General features: G+C 44.1%; 1 protein-coding gene across 1 annotated transcript in view; it reads left to right on the forward strand.

The window, feature by feature from the left end:
* cdkal1 (CDK5 regulatory subunit associated protein 1-like 1) overlaps nt 1-20,852 on the forward strand; it is a 355,999-nt gene that overhangs the window by 64,077 nt on the left and 271,070 nt on the right. The gene's annotated exons all lie outside the window — the stretch shown is intronic.

Below are 20,852 nucleotides of genomic sequence, written 5' to 3' on the forward strand. Positions count from 1 at the left end.
GTGGCATACCCGAGGGACACAAATAAAATAGAAGTAACATAATTAGAGACAGTTGAAACAATAATAATTAACAAACAAGCAAACAAAAAAGGAACATAATATCCTTATACCGGTATGTCGATAGCAGGTCTCCACCTTTTATTGAATATGTGTTTTTGAAGTCTCAGGGAATATGTTATTTGTTCCATTTGATACATTTCCTTTATTTTTTCAATCTACATGTTATGTGATGGGGGCTCAGGCTTTAACCACTTTATTGTAATGCATTTAAGTGCTGTAGCTAGGAGTATCTGTAAGAGATATTTTTTGGCTCTTCCAACAACACTTTTTGGTATTAGACCCAGTATGGCCACCATTGGGTCCATTGCTATATTTTCACCAAATATTTTATTGAGCATTCCAATTACTTCCTTCCAGTATACTTCCAGTTTTGGGCATGTCCAAAATATGTGGATGTGATTGCCAATCTGTGGGCCACAGTTTCTCCAGCATTTGTTTAGATGTGTGATGCTGAATTTGGCTGTAATTTCAGGTGTACAGAAGAACCTCATGACACTGCGCAGTGGTGCAGTGGTTAGAGCTGTTGCCTTGCAGCGAGAAGGTCCTGGGTTCGCTTCCCGTCCTGGGATCTTTCTGCATGGAGTTTGCATGTTCTCTCTGTGCATGTGTGGGTTCTCTCTGGGTACTCCAGCTTCCTCCCACAGTCCAAAAATGTGACTTTTAGGTTAATTGGTCTGTCTAAATTGCCCTTAAGCTTGGTTTATGCTTGACGCATTTACTTTCCGCTTGGTGATGCGGCTCACGGATGGAACGCGCATCATAACTTGCAGCATTTATGGTTCATGCGGCTTGTCTCTGCGGTAAGCCAATATTCTCCCAAACTGAACGGGGCAGCATGGAGCTCTACAGCATGCATCCAACACTACACCATAGTAGAAGTAAAAATTACTGTTGTTTACAACATGGCATTCCAGCTTTTTTAACAGCGTCCTCGTCTGTTCCGACAGTGCGAGCTATTTCTCTCCAAGAATTATTAACAACATGTTGATCACGGTGATCTTTGAGAGCTCAATCATACAAATGTCTGTATTTACGAACCTCTGCCATACTAGTTCTTGCCAGTCCGCCATGTTTTTCCGCGTCCGACTGTCCGCGTGGTTAGAAAATTTCCTAGGTGCAGAAAGTTTGGGCCGTGTGGAGGTGCGGTGGAGGGACGTGGTTGTTAAAATTACGCAATTTTGCTGCGCGGAGCCGTTCGAACCTCGCAGACACGTCATGCATAAACCAAGCTTTAGGTGTGAGTGTGTGTGATTATTTGTCCTGTGTGTCTGTGTTGCCCTGCGTTGGACTGGCTTTCTTTCCTGCTATTTTTTCACTTTTTGAGCATTTGTTTTGATGTGTAACCATGGCAACAAGCTGGTTTACAATTGGGAGCAGCTGATTAACATTGGAAAGGCTGAAATAATACATCAACTGAAGCCACAAATCCCAAATGAGCTAAAACACAAGAAGCGTGGGTGCAGAGCGGGAGCAAAACGGAAATTCAAACCATCTCTCCCATCGATCATAATGGGCAATGTGAGATAACTGGCCAACAAGATGGATGAACTCCAAGCTCTTTCAAGGACTCAGCCAGAGTATCAGCAGTGCAGTGTTATGTGTTTCACTGAGACGTGGCTGCAGGACCATATCCTTGATTCCAGCGTCTCTCTGCCAGGATTCCTGACTGAACAACAGTTGTCGCAGTAAGTTTTCGCCCATATTATTTGCCAAGAGAGTTCACAAGTGTTGACTTGGCAACCGTTTATATTCCACCTTCAGCCATTGCTGAAAGTGCATTTGATGCCATCAGTTCCGTTGTCGCTAAGCCCCAAACCCAGCACCCCAATGCATTTGTGGCTTTATCTAGTGATTTTAATCATGCCTCGCTCTCTGCTGCACTTCCAACATTTCATCAGTTTGTCAGCTGCTCCACCAGAGAAAACAAGACATTGGATTTGTGTTTTACAAATGTAAAGAATGTATACATGTCCAAAACTAGGCCTCCTCTGGGACAATCAGAACACAATCTTGTTTTTCTCTGCTCAGAATACAAACCACTTGTTCAGAGGCAACCTGTGACAAGAAGAATTGTGAGAAAATAGTCACAGGATGCTGAAGAAGCCCTGCTGGGTTGTTTTGAGACCACAGATTGGATGAGTCTCTGCCAAGGATATGAAGAGGACATCAATGCTATGATTGGATGTGTCACTGACTATATAAACTTCTATGTGGACAACATCTTATCCACCAGAACAGTGTGATGCTTTGCTAATAACAAACCCTGGATCTCCAATGAACTGAAGAATCTGCTAAATGAGAAAAAAAGAGCCTTCAAGGAGGGAGACGGGGAATTATTGAGGAGTATACAGAAGCAACCGAAGATCAAGATCAGAGACAGCAAGGAGGCATACAGGAAGAAGCTGGAGAACAAACTACAGAGGAACAATATGAGAGATGTCTGGTCAGGGATGAAGAAGATCACAGGCTTCAAGCAGAGGAAGGATTGCACAGATGGCAGCCTGGACACAGCCAATGAACTGAACAAGTTCTTCAATAGGTTCAGTTCAGGAACAAACCCAGCATCCTCCTCGCCTGTCCCCAACCAATCCAAGTGGTGCTCGCTGCAGAACCACAAAGGCGGAGCTGCACCAGAAGGTGGAGCTGCACCAGAGTCAGCCCCGCCCATTCCAGAATCAGCCCCGCCCATTCCATAAGAGTCAGTCCAATTCCTTCTAGTTGTCAGACTTGATAGCATTCTGGAACCAAAGAGGGTGTTATAGCTAAAAAATTGAGGACGGAGTTGAGAAGTTAATTGAACAGTTTTTGTAAAGGTTCCATATAATTAAAAATCAAACTTTTGGAACTTTTAATCATGTTATATTGTCATTTCCTCATAAGAAACACGCCAAAGCCATTTTTGGCCTCATTCATGCATTTTCTTCCCATCTCAGCTTCAATTTGGTCTCCTCCCCCGAAGCGAGTCTGGTCTTGGTTCTCAAATCTGGATATTCTGTGAATTTTCTGACAAATTATTTCTTAAATGACTTCTTCTGAGACACCGCCGGAAAAATCATACATACCATCTACAAAGACACCCCGGATAGGACAATCAAATGTAACGCCACCCAACTTTTATCAGATGTGGTGGTGTAGTGCTTATGGAGTCAGGTTGACATGCAGTTTTGCGCAGGTTCGCCTCCCACTAGCGGAAATATTAGGTAGCTTACAACCCCTTTTCCTCATTTCTAGCTACACTTGCCAGTACTGTTTACAACAATTTACTGGTATACCCTTTAACATATAATGACTAATGTGTTTATTTATTTATTTGTTTATTTAGCCAGTGTGAGTCCATTTGTGAGCAGAGTTTCAACTAAAATACTGTTTAGGAACGACCAAATTCAAAGAACTTTTAGAGACATAAATATTTTGCTGAAAATAAACATTACAACTAAAATATAAACAAATTAAATGTTTCAGCTGGCTAAATGGATTGTTGCCGACCTCACCGAGAATCGAACCAGCACCAGCTGAGGGGAAAGCAAAACTTAAGTTAAACGATCTCGCCACTGGACTACCAGAGCACGTACGTTAATCACAGATGCTGTTGTATATCGCGTCAGACCCGTGCCACAACCCGTGCATGCGCATTGGGTCCACAGCGCGCGTGTGAACGGGACTCGCGAGCGAAAATATACATGGCAGCGCGCGCGTGTACGGGACTCGCGAGCGAAAATATACATGGCGAGAGGTCATTTGTGCACTGAGAGGGAGCAAACTGTGTCTGTGAGCGCACAAGCATGTGCACAAGTGACAAACCTGCGTACGCGCGTTGCCAACGAGCACACGGCAGAGGAAAACGTGCGAGCGCGGCAGCCTCTCTGCGCGCTCGGCAGCCTCTGCGCGCTCGGTTTCTAATTCCGCTCGCTCGGCTGTGAGGGCTTTTGGCACTCTGGAGGCGTGGCCTGTGGCAGATCTTCCCTGTCCTCTGATTGGTTAGTTTACCCCGCACTTTACTCTCTACCTATCTATATAAAAAAAATCTGAGATTCAGCAGTTGCTGTCATAGCTCAGCTGGGAGAGCGGGTGACTCTCACTCTGGAGGATCCAGGTTCGAGTCCGGCCAAGGAACATAGAGTTGATGTCATTATTCTTTCCTAATTCCTGTGATATTATTTTACAGTTGTGACCGTTCAACTGTCATTAAATGTCCGAATGTTTGCTGGGCAGTGTTTTAAAAAGTGCACATAAGCTAGATGGTTTTAACCAGGTAAAATAGACTTGTGGGTGTAGGTATGCTCAAGTTTAAAAAGTTCTTGCCTCATTAATGTATTGTTTAGTTTTTTTCAGCATTTAATTGACAAATTATCCTTTCAAATAATTAATTGATGAGTTACATAATTGTCCATTTAGAATTGTTGAATGGACTGAGTCAAGTTTGGTGCACTTTATATATTTCAAAACATGTTTTTTTTATTTTAATTATGCATATAAATAATTTTAATGTTAATTTATTGAAATATTTCTATTTTTTCATTACCTCACCCTTGTTTTGACAAAAACAAGACCTTGCTGGATAATATCACGGAGAAACTATTTGTTCACAGTACATGGCTCAGTGAGGATCTGTATACCAAAGGAGGAGATACTCAGAAATCTGTCTGCAGATTGTTACAACCCAGACTGGAAGTGGTGGGCTGTAATAAGAAAGGAGACCAAACAGAGGAGTGGGGGGTTCAACAACTGATTTATTTAACCAAAGTAATGCAGCACCTCTTCAACCTCACCCTCAAGGTTCCAGTCCTGTTGAAGACATCCTGCCTTGTTCCAGTTCCAAAGAAAACTCGCCCATCAGTCAATGATGACTACAGACTGGTTGCCCTGACATCCCACATCATGAAGGTCCTGGAGAGACTCCTGTTGGTCCACCTGAATAAGCAAACTAGGACATATGTGGACCCGCTGCAGTTTGCTTATCGCCATGGAGTTGGAGTTGAAGATGCCATCATCCAGCTGCTTCAACCAACCCACTGTCATCTGGACAAAGCAGGCAGCACTGTGAGGGTCATGTTCTTTGATTTCTCCAGTGCCTTTAACACAATCCAGCCTGATTTACTTTGCCAGAAACTCCAGAAGACACAGGTAGGGGCCTCAACTATCTCCTGGATTAAAGATTACCTGACAAACAGACCACAGTTTGTGAGGCTGAAGAACTGCATATCAAACCAGGCAATCAGTAACATTTGAGCACCACAGGGGACTGTACTCTCACCATTCCTTTTCACCTTGTACACCTCAGACTTCCAGAACAAATCAGAGACCTGTCATATACAGAAATACTCAGATGACTCTGCAGTTGTCGGGTGTATAAGAGATGGACAGGAAGGTGAGTACTGAGAGCTAGTGGAGTGCTTTGCGGCATGGTGTGGAAACAATCACCTGACCTTGAAAGTGAACAAAACAAAGGAGATCATTTTAGACTCCAGAAGAAACAGGGTGGAGTCAAACACTGTTTCCATCATGGGAGAAGAAGTGGAGGTGGTTGAGGAATACAAATACCTTGGAGTTCACCTGGACAACAGACTGGACTGGAGAAAGAACAGCGAAGCCATTTACAAGAAGGGACACAGCAGACTGCACTTCTTGAGGATGCTTAGGTCCTTCAATGTCTCTAGCAAGATGCTGCACATCTTCTACAAGTCTGTTGTTGAGAGTGTAATCTCTTCATCCATCGTCTGTTGGGGTAGTAGAATCAGAAGCAGGGACCTGAAAAGGCTCAACAGCCTAATAAAAAAGGCTGGTTCTGTTCTGGGGACGACTGTGGAACCACTGGAGGAGATAATGCAAAGAAGGATTCTCCAGAGAATCAAGAAAATGATGGACAACCCTGAGCATTCTCTTCCCAAGACTGTCTGACAACGGAAGAGTGTCTTCAGTCAGAGGCTTCTTCAGTTTCGCTGCAACACTGACCATTACTGGAGATCCTTCCTGCTAACAGCCATTGTAATATACAATAATTCTTTGATGACTTGATTATTCTTTTTATTCTGAGCTACTACATCATTCAATTTCCCTCTGGGATTAATAAAGTATTTTTGAATTGAATTGAATACCATTAAAGGATATTGTTCTTTAATGCTCCGACTCCCCCTCGTGAAGGATATTTTTCTTTATGTAGTCCATCGCCTTCACAGCACCCACAAACTCCTGTTCCTCACCCTTGTTGGTGATGCGGAGTCTGGCCAGATACAGCAGACCGTAGCGGATTCCAGGTTTTCCCTGAAGCATTTTCCTGGCGGGTGTGAACGCTGCTCTGGCGCTGGCCACACTCGTGGTGTAATCTGGGAATATAGCGATGGCATTCCCCTTGTAGTTGAGCTGGCCACCACAGTTTCTGGCTTTCCTCAGGATGTCTAGATCATCTCGTTGTGTAGCTTCGCAATAATTACGCTGGGCTTGCCTCCGGGTCTAAGTTCTCGGCGTCAGGCTGTGGTGAGAGAGCTGGATCAGCATGTCTTTGTCCAGGTGAAGAAACTCTTTAAGGAGTTTGGACACTGCGGTGGGGGAAATTGGTCCTGGCTCTTCCGCCACTCCAGTGATCCGAATGTTTCCCCTTTTCATCCTGCCTTCCATGTCGTCGCATTTTGCTTTTAGAATTTCAACTTGCTTTTAGAGATCCGTTACTGTAGTTTGCACCGAAGTGACTTCGTCTGACCACGCCAACAGCCCTTCCTTGACAGCCTTTACTTTTGCTTGCACCTGTTACACCTCTGAGCGGATAGCTGCCGTGTTGTAGTTATCTCGGTTTTCACTTCAGTAATCCTTTTTTCAGTGATTCAAAGTCCTTTGCTCGCAAGGTCTTCAGCTCCTCTTATTGCAGATTATATTTCTTTTCTTAACAAGGAGAGGATGTCGGCTTTAATTGTTGTGGTGTACATGCCTGTACTTACTTCAAGTACCGGTTGGGTGGAGCCGGGTTTTTCTGGACTTTTAGCCAAGGCGGTTTGAGGCCTTGTGGTCGACATAGCTTCATAGTTGTACTTATGAAGATTCGCTGCCATCTGCGTTGGGTTTTCTTCCCCGCTTTGCCGTGTAGTGTTAGTCCGGCAGTTGCTGTACTTAGTTTTTGTTTTTGAGTTTAAATGTCTTTTAATATATTCTTGTGATCGAAGTTCCGCGGGAGCTCCCGAGAATGCGTCGGACTCCATTGCGGCTCGCCAGCCCCCCCCAGGTATGTGGTATTTTTAAGGAAAATTAGGATGTGGTTGTGGAGTTTTATGGATCACGTTAGCGGAAAAAATAAATAAATATATTTATTTATATATAATGTTAGTGATGCACTGAAATCAAATTTTTTGGCCAATATGCAGACAGCTACACAGATAGTTACACAGTCAAGTGTAGTGAGTTATTTAGCAATTTTTTTTATAAGAGTAGGATGTGTGAACTTAATTTCTCCTCGTGTATTGGTGAGGTTGTGCACTCAAACAGACACCCAGAATGAAAAAAAAACAACCAAACCATTCATTCACTTTTCATTGCAGATGGCTGCAGGGCACATCACTACATCATCACAAATTGATCATAAATGAATCAAAGGATTTCCTAGAATGAAAACCCTTATCTCAAATCAAAATCACAGTTTTAAGCATGAGCATTTTAACACGATAAGTGCAATCTGCCCATCTTTCTTCAGCACCAGCATCCTGATGCTTACACCTGTCTTTTCGTCCTTCTGTCATGCCATTTCTTATGCACAATGTCGGTTGATGTCAATTGAAAAACACAAAATAATAACACACTTCAAGACTTTGGAAATTTCCCCTTTGTTGGCGCCAGACTTTTGGTTGACAGGAAATCACCCAGCTGTAATGCTAATGCAATTAATGCTCTATTCACTAAAATAACACACACACACACACACACACACACACACACACACACACACACGTTTGGGGAATAGGAAGTTTCCTGCCTTTCATCGCTTGCTACTTCCATCATGGAGATAAATGAAGGGGTACAAGATTAGAGAAAATCCAAATGCCCACTTGTCATAATTTTTTTCTACTCTTTCATTTCTCCTTTTGCCACTCTTCATATGATCGTTGAAGAGGAAAAAAATGATGAGAGGAGGCAGACTCACAAGCTGCCTCGCGCCCAGTCACACGCTGGCCGTTATGCCTTCTCCTCCTGGTACCACATACTCACCCCAGTAATTCACACTAATCTGCACAGTCTGCGTCATCTTCCATGTCTGGAACTTATAATGTGTCTGGGCAATTGCTGTGGTTACAGCACTGTGTAAAACTCTTGAGCCACTCATCATTTATTTATGGTTTTGGAGAAAAATGGAATAGGGGTATAGAAGTGAAACATAACAAACACAAATATAAAATGAGTATTTAAAAAAACAGCTTGTACAAATTTAACGAGCTTCAAAGCTAATATATGGTACAAACACCTTTGTTATTCTACTCAGCAGAAATACTCTTAAAGGTCATTGTTCACTGAGAAACGGTGTAATACACAAAAACTTTTTCCTGTATCCTGTTTGGCTGTAAAGCAATCAGAGTTGATGTCTAAGCCTTACAAGCCTTACAATTTTACCCTGACAGGTGGAGCATGTTTCACAAAAATAAACAAATAAGGATGCACAAGAATTCACTTCTAGACCTGCAGAAAGAGAGACAGAAAAAAAGAGGACACACACAAAAAAAAACAGAACTAAAATTTCATTGCACCAACTACATGAGGATGTATAACGGTAACAATATTTCCTGAAAAGTACATGATGATAATTAGGGATGAGCGAGTACACCACTATCTGTATCTGTATCTGTTCAACCAACTAAATTATCTGTATCTGTACTCGGAATGGGCGTGGCATAACCCGGAAGTGGGCGTGGTTTAACCGGAAGTGGACGTGGTTTACATCAATGTATTATTGTAAGTCTGAAATTTATATGGATTGATCAGAAGTTGCTATGTGTATTGTTTATTTGAAAACTATTTACAGAGCAGCCTCAGAATTGAGATTAAATATTTTTGATCACAATAGTAAAGAAACTATTACAGAACAAGTTTTTCAATAAAATCAGAACATTAATATTTGAGTGCATGGATTAATACATCTGGACTCATGTAGTAGGAACTAGGAAATATGAAATGCTAGAACCAGACACAACTTTCTATATTTTTTTTATCTTAATTTGATTAAACTGATTTTTTTCTTAACGTTCTTGGCATTTTCCCACACAAAGTTAAACAAAACAATGTTGATTAGTGTGTGTGTGTGTGTGTGTGTGTGTGTGTGTGTGTGTGTGTGTGTGTGTGTGTGAGAGAGAGAGAGAGAGAGAGAGAGAGAGAGAGAGAGAGAGAGAGAGAGAGAGAGAGAGAGAGAGAGAGAGAGAGAGAGAGAGAGAGAGAGAGAGAGAGAGAGAGAGAGAGAGAGAGAGAGAGAGAGAGAGAGAGAGAGAGAGAGAGAGAGAGAGAGAAGGACAGAGGGAGTTCAAAAAAATAAAAAACCCGACCGGAGCGGAGGTAGTGACTCAGCACGTCAGCTCTTTCTTGTCAAATGCACCATGTCAGTTACAAAAAAAGTAACTTTAAATATTCAACCGAAAAAGAGGCGAGCTGAAGAAAACCTAGGGAAAACTGAAGAAACGTGAGAAACAGTGAAGCAATCACAGCGATATCCGTTACTGTCTGTGTGTGTGTGCATGGATGAACAGGACGCACTGCGCTCCCGGCCGGCTAGAGAGTTTTGTGTGTAGGGAGGGGCGGGCGCTCTATGTGACTGGCCAATCACAGAGCGTGAAGACAGTCAGTTACCCAATGAAGATTTTCCTTCAGCACGATTACAGATATTGACTCGTTTTACTCGTTTCATGCTCGTATTCGTCAAAAATGCTTTATCCGTACCGGATACTCGTCTGAAACGAGTATCCGGCTCATCCCTAATGATAATTTATAGTGCATTTAGTGCCAACCACAGCCTTAGGTTATGTGTCAAAACGTCCGAGTCAGTAATTATGAGAGCACCATGTGAGCATCTGTGTTTGTACATGTGCTTGTGTATGTAAAGTTTATCTATAGTAGTGTTCAATAGTGAGTGTGAGGGGCCACAGACCTGCCTCCATAGACCAGTGGAAGATTGAAGAGATCCAAGCAGAATTTCTCCAAACCAGCAACAGAGAACCGGCGCCACCCCACACAGTTTAGAGGGAGGAGAATTTTGATGTCAAAACACAAAATGTGGAGCATTATTTCTTGTATGTCCCTAAAGAGCTACAGCATTTCAATATGATGCGTGACTATGGAGCATCGACCACAGTTCATGCATATAAAATGTACAATTTCAAACTAATAGGAAATTTTAGAATAAACTGGTGAGAAGTATTATTGAAAAACGACAAGTTTGTGATCAGCTACACAGAACTTGATAAAGAACAAGAGAAAATGTGTACACACTGTGGCTTTAACAACAGAAAGGAAATAGACAGATCAACAATTGGCTTAGAAAAAGCCAGATTCTTCTAGATCACGGGGAAAATGATCAGTCATGGCCACGCCCACCATGGCTTCTGAGGCTGTATTGATTTTGCAGCCAGGGAGAGCAAAGCATGTCTTGGCTAGAAGAAGCTAGCAATAGGAACCCCAAAACATAGTTGAACTCAATCCGGTTGTGTTATTTGTGGAAATAAAATATCAGTGTTGCATTTTTCATCCAAGAAAGAAAAGCAAATGAAGGCAGTGAAGAGTTGCTTTGCTGTTCGCCATCCGTGGTGAGACATTTGCTTATCACGAATATTAAAGACTCAAAATCCTCAAGTTGACCGTATATAAAAATAATCAACTGCTGAAATAACATAGAAAATTAATTCAAAGCATAATCTGCTTTATTTGTATATATATATATATATATATTTAAGCATAATTGTAAAATATTTGTTACTCATCACAGCTATTCGCCATACCATTCACCATGCTTAAACCATCTTCCCTGTGGTTGGAACATTTGGGACATTCTGTATGTCCCCGCCCCCCCCCCCCACACACACACACACACACGCACGCGCGCAATTATTTTTCTGGTCACATAAATAGCAGTCAGTGTGATTGTAAATTAGTTTGGGAGCATTAAAGCAGCAGCACAGGAGCTCTCGACAGTCTTCTATCATGGTCTGTAGAGACACGTGAAAAGATGTTTTATTACCTCTGGAGAACAGGGACTTGGTTGGCATCCATGCCAAGAGTGGGGGGGATAAGGAGTTGAATTTGTGCATCTGTGTCTGAGTTGTCAGGTGGATGGATGCCCAGGCAGCGTGTGTGTGTGTGTGTGTGTGTGTGTGTGTGTGTGTGTGTGTGTGTGTTGGGTATAAAACTTTTCCCTGTGAGAGAACACTAAAACATATGCATGAGGTTTCTTTTGAGTCCATATGTGTATGTGTAGGAGGGGATACATTTGCATACTGTTCCCATGTAAAAGCAGTTTTTGTTATCGTGAACATCTAGATCTAACTACACAAATTATTTGTGTTCATACTTTTATTTAGAATGTTGGAATGTAAGTTTTGTTTTGATTGATTAAAAAAATATTAAAATCTTCTAAAGCCTTACCAATTCTTCTCATCTCAGGTCGTCTGGTTAGGTTGACTATTTATTTTTAAAAATATATTCTTGCTTTGCCGGTGTAGATTCTCAACCCTCCAGGACATGCTGACCTTTTTTTTTTCTATTTTTCTTAATTTGTGGAAACTTCACTTCTCCTTGGAGATGCTTTCTTAATTTCTGCAGTTGGCTTCATACTCTTTAGTAGAATTTTGTTTACCCCAGGAATTAATTCAAAGGAACAGAGCAGAGAACAGCTTCTGAATGCTTAAGTGTCAGTTAAATAGAATATTTAAATATGCAAGTGTGTGTGTGTTTCTAATCCCTAAATCTATAGTGTAATTCAATGTCAGAGACCTCAAATCAATAAATGCTGAATGCAATAAAAACAGTTGCTTAACGGCATCTGATTAAGCTTCTTCATATTTGTGTGTGTGTGTGTGTGTGTGTGTGTGTGTGTGTGTGTGTGTGTGTGTGTGTGTGTGTGTGTGTGTGAGATTTCTCTGCATGGCTGTTTCTACTAATTTGTATGATCAGGGGAGTGTATGCTAAATGAATAAGATCCCAACGCTAAATTCCGTACGTCTGTTTTCAAAACACACCAATTCCCACATTGTATTTACACTCATTTCAATAAGAGTTTAATATTCATGAACCAACCACAAGAAAGAAAAATCATTAATGCTAATTGAAAAGGGGCTGACAGTATGCAGAATGAACTCTTGGAAGAAGTCGTGTGTTTCTGTTGTGTGTTTGTAACAGATGTGTAGGCTGGTTAGTGAATATGTATTAAAGCCCCCAGCTACAGGGCAGCCTACCTGAGGGTTGTCTTGTTACTCACAAAAAATGTTGAGAGTCGAGGCAAAGTGATCTGCTTTTGTGTTCATTTTTTGTTAAATTTTCCCAATAATCACTGTTTTGTTTTAGCTTTTTTGTACAAATACCTTCAAAAGAACAATGTCAAGTTTGACATAAGAGCTAAAACATAATCTTTAGGGAAATTTACATTAATAATAATAATAATAATAATAATAATAATGCATTGAACTTGTATAGCGCTTTTCAAGACACCCAAAGACGCTTTCACACACACATTCACACACTGCTAGTGTTGGTAAGCTACTTGTAGCCACAGCCGCCCTGGGGAGGTCTGACAGAGGGGAGGCTGCCATTTGGTGCCGTCGGCCCCTCTGACCACCACTAACACAGGCAACTTGGGTGAAGTGTCTTGCCCAAGGACACAACAGCAGGATACTCCTGGCGGGAGCTGGACCCTCCAATCATGAGGCAACCTGCTCCACCGCCTGAGCTACTGCTGCCCCATTGGTAACCTTTTAGAAACCTTTCGATAATTGAATATTTTTCAATACTAAATGGCTACAAAATTGTTTTATTCAAACTTGGTCATTATTTTAACCCCTTGCTCCCCCACCTGTGGTAGCAGCCATTGGGCAAGAGGTGGGAGTGTCTTGGATAGGTTGTCCACCCTTCACAGGGCCACACATAGAGACATACAACCAGTCACACACTCACTCCCGCTTAAGGACAATTCAGAGTCACCAATTAACCTAATATGCATGTTTGTACTCTGTAGGAAGAAACGATAGTACTTACAGAAAATCCATGCATTCATTGGGAGAACATACCGACACAGCTAAGCCACAGCTGGGATGCAAACCGACCAACTTGCTGCAAGGCAAAAATGCTGCAACAGTGCAATCCACTTACTTTATATGTCATATAATTATGTGTACCTCCATTTGCCACGTGTTTCTCTAAAACTCAGGCTAACATGATAATTTTTAAGGATTGGTATTTAGGCAAAAAATACATTTGAGAGTAATTATCATGTTTTTCAAAATAAAAAAGTAAAGTATTTAACCCTCTTATGACTATAATTATATAAAGACCATCTGGATTTATCTTTCCCCAAAGATCTAGTGTATTTTACAGTACACAGTTGAAAAGCCCACATTTTATTCTTTCAGCAAGTATTTAACTTGTTTAAATTGGACCAACTGCTCAGGAGTTTTGATACTGAGAAACTAACTGAACCATACCATCTGTGACTTGTGGAAGTTATATTACACAACAGTAATTGCAACGAAAGTGCTACATCTAATTCTTTAGATATCTTAAATAGGTGAGTATGTACAGTAATGTTAATTATGTGTGCCAAATACTTTCAGCACTGAGTGGGTGGTAATAACAGCCTTAAACAAATGCATTTATGGTCTGTAATAGGATTTATAGGAACTATAGTTTATTTTCTGTAGCCCCAAATGCCCCAGGATAGAACACAGGGTGTAGATATTCACAATTTACATAATAATAGATGACAAAGCTTTTTCACCTCTATCTGTTGTTGAAAATTTTAACCAAATAATGTAGTTTAAATATGCTGCCATGTTTATTTATTTATTTACTTGCCAAAAAAGTTCTCTACACTTGGTGTGTAGAGATGAACGTCTCACTTACTCACCCGTTTACAATCACGGTGCTTTTGAAGTATCAAATAACTTTGTCAAGAAAATATCTCAATTTACTTGGAAGGGTCGGAACCTAAAGCGGATACTGCAGCCTGCCACTAGAGGGCCTTTTTTATATCAACTTCCGCAATATGTTTTTCTGTGGCACACACACACAGTTCTTTGCCAGTTAGGCTAGTGCGACATATTTGCATTTCATCACTGGTGGTGCACTCGTCCTAGCAGTGAAGGTGTAGCTGAACCATGGATTTGCTACGTAATTAATTATTTGTATATAAAACATAAGCCTACTTTATGCTTCTGCGTCGCTGCGGAGACACGCAATCCCATTATCCGTCCTTGCGAGGGCTCTCCAGCAGGTTCGTAAAGACAGACTGAATCGACCCCACTTTTCTAAACATCCGTACAATGAGACACAGAACGCAAGCTTGTAATTGGTCAGGATGTCATTTTTCTCATTAACACCGCAATTACACCCTCAAAAACTTAAAGAGAGTTCTTCTTCTGGCTCTTGGCGGGTGCAGATGCTTTTTTTCCTCCTCTCCTCCATATCTTATCCTCAAGGCCTTTGTCTGTCTGTGTGTGCTGGGTGCACGGCTGCTCCTGAATTTTTCTGGAAACTGGAAACTGAAATATATTTAAATGGATCTCGTCAGCTGGTCTCTCAACGCGATTGATAAAATGTTTTCAACGATGAGAACGGGAGAAGGAGCTCCCGGATGTCCTGCCGGTACAGACCCAGTTGGACACATCATGGACTCCTGGAAACAGTGGAACTTGATCTGTTTATCTCAGCTGTCTGTGGAGGTGACATGCACTGCTTCATTATGGCTGCAGGAACTGAAGTTGGGATAGTCCCAACCCACCACCCCTTCTAGTGGACACTTATGTTTTGTTGTCTGAAGTCTGTTGCATATCTCTGTCTGAGGTGTTTTTTTGCAGAGCAAAGCTGCCCTCCTGGAGGGAGGGTAACTTTGAAGTGCCTTTTTTCCCCTCCACTTGAACCAATCCTCATGTAAACCCCTCTTATCTCTATTAAGGCAGCGCGACTCAGGGTTGCGAATGACCACAGTCACCAATTTTTGTCATGTGTCTTGCCCATGTATGTCTGATCTCTGAATTATGTGTACTGAAACTCTAATTTCCCTCTGGGATTAATAAAGTATCTTTGATTGATTGATTGATTGATTTCTAGTGGCAGACATGGAACTGCTTGAAGAATACCTCGCGGAGAAACTCAAAAATCATGGAAAAAATATGTTTTATTCATCGGTGACTGGATGAGTAAAAAATTATGCAGCATTTTATTCGTGAATGGAAATGATGGGAAACGTGGTTTAGGGGTGGTGAGCGCAAGAGGTGGAGGAGAATGAGGGACAAATCTGCTTGTGTTAAATAGTCTCTGAAATAAAGAAAACACAATAGTAAATGCGTCTTGGACTGGATATATGACAGTGTTCCCTCTCCCAGATGCAAGTCACCAGGGCCCTCTCTGGAGCCAGGCCTGGATTTGGGAGACATTAGCGAGCGCCTGGTGGCTGGGCATTTACCCATGGAGCCCTGCTGGGCATAGCCCAAAGAGGAGATGTGGGTCCCCCATTCCATGAGCTCACCACTCGGGAAAGGGGTCAAAGGGATTGGGTGCATTGTGTGTCAGGTGGTAGTCGAGGGCAGGGACCTTGGCGGTCTGATCCTCGGCTATAAAAGCTAGCTTTTGGGACGTGGAATGTCACCTCTCTGGTGAGGAAAGAGCCAAAGTTGGTGTGTGAGGTTGAGAGGTTCCAGCTAGAAATAGGTGGACTCACCTCAATGCATGTCTCTGACTCTGCAACTAGTTTCCTCAAGAGGGGTTGTACTTTTCACCACTCTGAAATTGCTCCCACTGAGAGGCGCCAAGGGATTTACCCCAGTGGATGAGAGGGTAGCCTCCTTCCACCTTTGTGTGGGGGAATGTGTCCTGCCTGTGGTTTGTGCTTATGCCCCAAACTGCAGCTCAGACAACCCACCATTTTTAGAGTCCTTGGAGGGGGTGCTGGAGAGCACTCCTTCCGGTGACTCCCTCATTCTGCAGGGGACTTTAACGCTCATGTGGGCAATGACAGTAAGACCTGGAGAGGTGTGGTTGAGAGGAATCCCCCACCACCCCCCCCACCCATCTGAATTTGAGCTGTGTTTTCTGCACGCTGTAGATTGTCTATAATGAACACCATGCATAAAGGTGTCCACATGTGCACTTGGCACAGGATACCATAGGCCACCGTTCAGTGAAGGAATTTGTTGTTTCATCTGATCTGTGGATGCATGTCTTGGACACTCGGGTGAAGAGAAGGACGGAACTGTCAACTGACCACTACCTGTTGGTAAGTTGGATTCAATGGCGGGGGAGAAAGCTGGTCAGATCTGGCAAGCCTACACATATTGAGGGTCTGTTAGGAACGTCAGGCGGAGTCTCCTGTCAGAAGGAGCTTCATTTCACACCTCTGACAGAATTTCGAACATGTCCCCTGGGAAGTAGGGGACATTAAGTCAGAGGGGGCCACGTCCCATGCTTCCATTGTAGAGGTGGCTGATCAGAGCTACAGCCGCTGGGCTGTCGCTAGTGGACGCTGGCGGTTAGGGTTACTGTCAAGCTAAAGAAAAAATTCTATCAGATTTTTTTGGCCTGTGGGACTCCAGAGGCAGCTGGTGGGTACTCAGGTGGTCGCAAAGGCAAAAACCCAGACGTGGGAAGTGTTCGGTGAGACCATGGAGCAAGACTTCCGTATGCATTTATTGTAATTCTGGTCCACCATCTGGCGTTGCGGGGGGAAGCCAACACTGTTTACAGTGGTGCTTCTGACCTCGGGCCATTTATTTATTTATTTTCCTTATTTAGCGCCAAATTACGACAAGAGTCGTCTCAAGGCACTTCACATAGTAAACATTCCAATACAGGTCAGTTCATTAAGCCAATCGTTAAAAAGTTTCTTACATAAGGAACCCAGCAAATTGCATCAAGTTTGCATCATTGCATCAGCAGTCCTCATACTAATCAAGCATTTAGCAACAGTGGAGAGGAAAGCCTCCTTTTAACAGGAACAAACCTCCAGAGGATCCTGGTTCAGTATAAGCAGCCATCGGCCAAGACTCACTGGGGATTGAGAAGACAGAGCAGACACACGCACACACCAGCACCAACCCACCCACCCACACATACAGTGAGAGATAAACTTTATTGTATTTATCCTAGTGAATCTAACGGGTAAACACAGTCAATGCCAAAGAAAGTAAAATGTTATTATCAGGAGAGGGAGAATGTTTAAGTAGTTAACAACAGTGTTCAGGCCGATGGCCCCCACCATGAGGCTACCACAGCTCAGCAGAGCATCGTTGTAGCTTCTTCTGGGGAGAAAAAAACACTTAGAGAAAAAAATAAAGTTAACAGCTAAAATAGCAGGAAATAATACAGTTAAAAATCAAATTGTAGAAGAAAGTAGTAGAGTGTGGAAAGTGGTTAGTATGTCCTCTAGCAGTCTTAAGTCTATAGCAGCATAACTACAGAGATAACTCTGGATAACCTAGCCTTTTCAATGGAGGCATGTTGGAGGCAGGACAAGGGAGAGCTGTCTTTACTGACTGTACACTCCACCTCCCTCTACTCCCCCACTTGTCCAGATCTGGGCTAACATCAGATTTTAACCATAGTCCCTAGCAAATAAAAATGTTTTAAGCCTAGTCTTAAAAGTAGACAAGGTGTCTTCCTCACGGACTAAAGCTGGGAGTTGGTTCCACAAGAGAGTAGCCTGATAGCTAAAAGATCTGCCTCCCATACTATTTTTAGATATTCTGGGAACCACAAGTAAACCTACAGTCTGAGAGCAAAGCACTCGGTTAGGAACATATGGAACAATCAGGTTCACATGATGATGGGCATTGCCTCTCCCTGGGCTGCCACCTTACCATTGTGGAGGGGTTTGAGTGTCTCAATGATCCTAGGAGCTAAGTTGTCTGAGGCCTTCTGCCTCTGGTAGGGTCACCTTTGAAAAACAGGTCCTAGGCGAGGGATCAGACAAAGAGCAGCCCGAAGACCTCTTATGATGATTTATATAAATGGAAACCGTGTTCCCTCGCCCGGACGTGGGTCACCGGGGCCCCCCTCTGGAGCCAGGCCTGGAGGTGGGGCATGTTGGCGAGCGCCTGGTGGCCGGGCTTTCACCCATGGAGCCTGGCTGGGCACAGCTCAAAGAGGAAACATGGGTCCCCCTTCCCATGGGCTCACCACTCATGTCAGGGGCCAAAAGGGTCGGGTGCAGTGTGTGACGGGTGGTAGTCGAGGGCGGGGACCATGGCGGTCTGATCCTCGGCTACAGAAGCTGGCTCTTGGCACATGGAATGTTACCTCTCTGGTGGGGAAGGAGCCTGAGTTGGTGTGCGAGGTTGAGAAGTTCCGATTGGGAGGGAGGAACGGCCCCCCCTGATCTGAATTTGAGTGGTGTTTTGTTATTGGACTTCTGTTTCAGTCAGGGATTGTCCATAATGAACACCATGTTCAGACAAAAAGGTGTCCATATGTGCTCTTGGCACCAGGATACCTTAGGCCGCAGCTCGATGATCGACTTTGTTGTTGTTTCATCTGACCTGTGGCCGCATGTCTTGGACACTTGGGTGAAGAGAGGGGCGGAGCTGTCAACTGACCACTACCTGGTGGTGAGTTGGCTCAGATGGTGGGGGAGGTTGCCGGTCAGACCAGGCAGGCCCAAACGTATCATGAGGATCTGCTGGGAACGTCTGGCAGAGTCTCCTGTCAGAAGGAGCTTTAATTCCCACCTCTGACAGAACTTCCAAAATGGTCGGGGGGAGGCGGAGGACATTGAGTCTGAATGGACCCTATTTCTTGCCTCCATTGTCGAGGCAGCCAACCGGAGCTCTGGTCGCAGTATCGTCGTGCCTGTTGTGGTGGCAACCCCCGGACCCACTGGTGAACACCGGCGGTTAGGGATGCTGTCAAGCAGAAGAAAGAGCCCTATCAGGTCTTTTTGATCTGTGGGACTCTAGAGGCAGCTGACGGGTACTGGCAGTCCAAGCGGAACGCGGCTCAGGTGGTCACCAAGGCAAAAACCCGGGCATGGGAGGAGTTTGGTGAGACCATGGAGCAAGACTTCTGTAAGGCTTCGAGGAGATTCTGGTCCACCATCCGGCGCCTCAGGGGGGGAAAGCAGTGCGCTACCAAACACAATCTATAGTGGGGACAGTGTGCTGCTGACCTCTACTTAGGACATTGTGGATCGGTGGGCAGAGTACTTCGAAGACCTCCTCAATCCCACCGATACGTCTTCCAGTGAGGAAGCAGAGTCTAGGGACTTTGGGTTGGCCTCTCAAATCTCTGGTGCTGAAGTCACTGAGGTGGTTAAAAAGCTCCTCTGTGGCAAGGCTCCAGGGGTGGATGAGATCCGCCCGGAGTTCCTTAAGGCTCTGGATGTTGTGGGGCTGTGTTGGCTGACGCGGCTCTGCAATATCGCGTGGACATCGGCGGCAGTCCCACTGGACAAACAGACCGGGGTGCTGGGCCTCTTATTTAAAAAGGGGGACCGCAGGGTGTGTTCCAACTACAGGGGGATCACACTCCTGAACTTTCCTGGTAAGGTCTATTCAGGGGTTCTGGAGAGGAGGGTCAGTCAGATTGTTGAACCTCAGATTCAGGACGAGCAATGTGGTGTTCGTCCTGGCCGTGGAACACTGGACCAGCTCTATACCCTTAGGGAGACCCTGGAGGGTGCATTGTGAATTTGCACGACCAGTCTACATGTGTTTTGTGGATTTGGAGAAGGCGTTTGACCGCGTCTCTCTGGGAACCCTGTGGTGGGTACTCTGGGAGTATGGGGTACCAGGCCCTCTGATACGGGCTGTTAGGTCCCTGCATGACTGGTGTCAGAGCTTGGTCCACATTGCCGGCAGTAAGTCGGGCTCGTTCCCAGTGAGAGTTGGACTCCGCCAAGGCTGCCCTTTGTCACCAATTCTGTTCATAACCTTATGGACAGGATTTCTAGGCGCAGCTAAGGTGTGGAGGCTGTCCGTTTTGGTGGCCTGAGGATCAGGTCTCTGCTTTTTGCAGATGATGTGGTCCTGTTGGATTCATCAGAACATGATCTTCAGCTTTCGCTGGAGCGGTTCGCAGCCGAGTGTGAAGCAGCTGGGATGAGAATCAGCTCCTCTAAATCTGAGACCATGGTCTTGATTCGGAAAAGGGTAGAACTCCTTCACAGGGTCAGGGATGAGGTCCTGCCCCAAGTGGAGGAGTTTAAGTATCTCGGGGTCTTGTTCACAAGTGAGGGAAAACTGGAGCGTGAGCTCGATAGGCGGATTGGTGCTGCATCTGCAGTGATGCGGGCGTTGTACCGGTCTGTTGTGGTGTAGAGAGAGCTGAGTCAGAAGGCGACGCTCTCAATTTACTGGTCGATCTACGTTCCTACCCTCACCTATGGTCACGAGCTTTTGGTAGTGACCGAAAGAAGGAGATCGCGGATACAAGCAGTCTAAATGAGTTTTCTCCGAAGAGTGGCTGGGCTCTCCCTTAGAGATAGGGTGAGAAGCTCGGTCATTAGGGAGGGGCTCGGAGTAGATCCACTGCTCCTCCACATAGAGAGGAGCCAGTTGAGGTGGCTCGGGCATCTGGTCAGGATGCCTCCTGGACACCTCCCTTGTGAGGTTTTCTGGGCACGTCAAACCAGGAGA

Source organism: Nothobranchius furzeri, chromosome 5, assembly GCF_043380555.1.
Source record: "Nothobranchius furzeri strain GRZ-AD chromosome 5, NfurGRZ-RIMD1, whole genome shotgun sequence".
Classification (NCBI taxonomy): domain Eukaryota; kingdom Metazoa; phylum Chordata; class Actinopteri; order Cyprinodontiformes; family Nothobranchiidae; genus Nothobranchius; species Nothobranchius furzeri.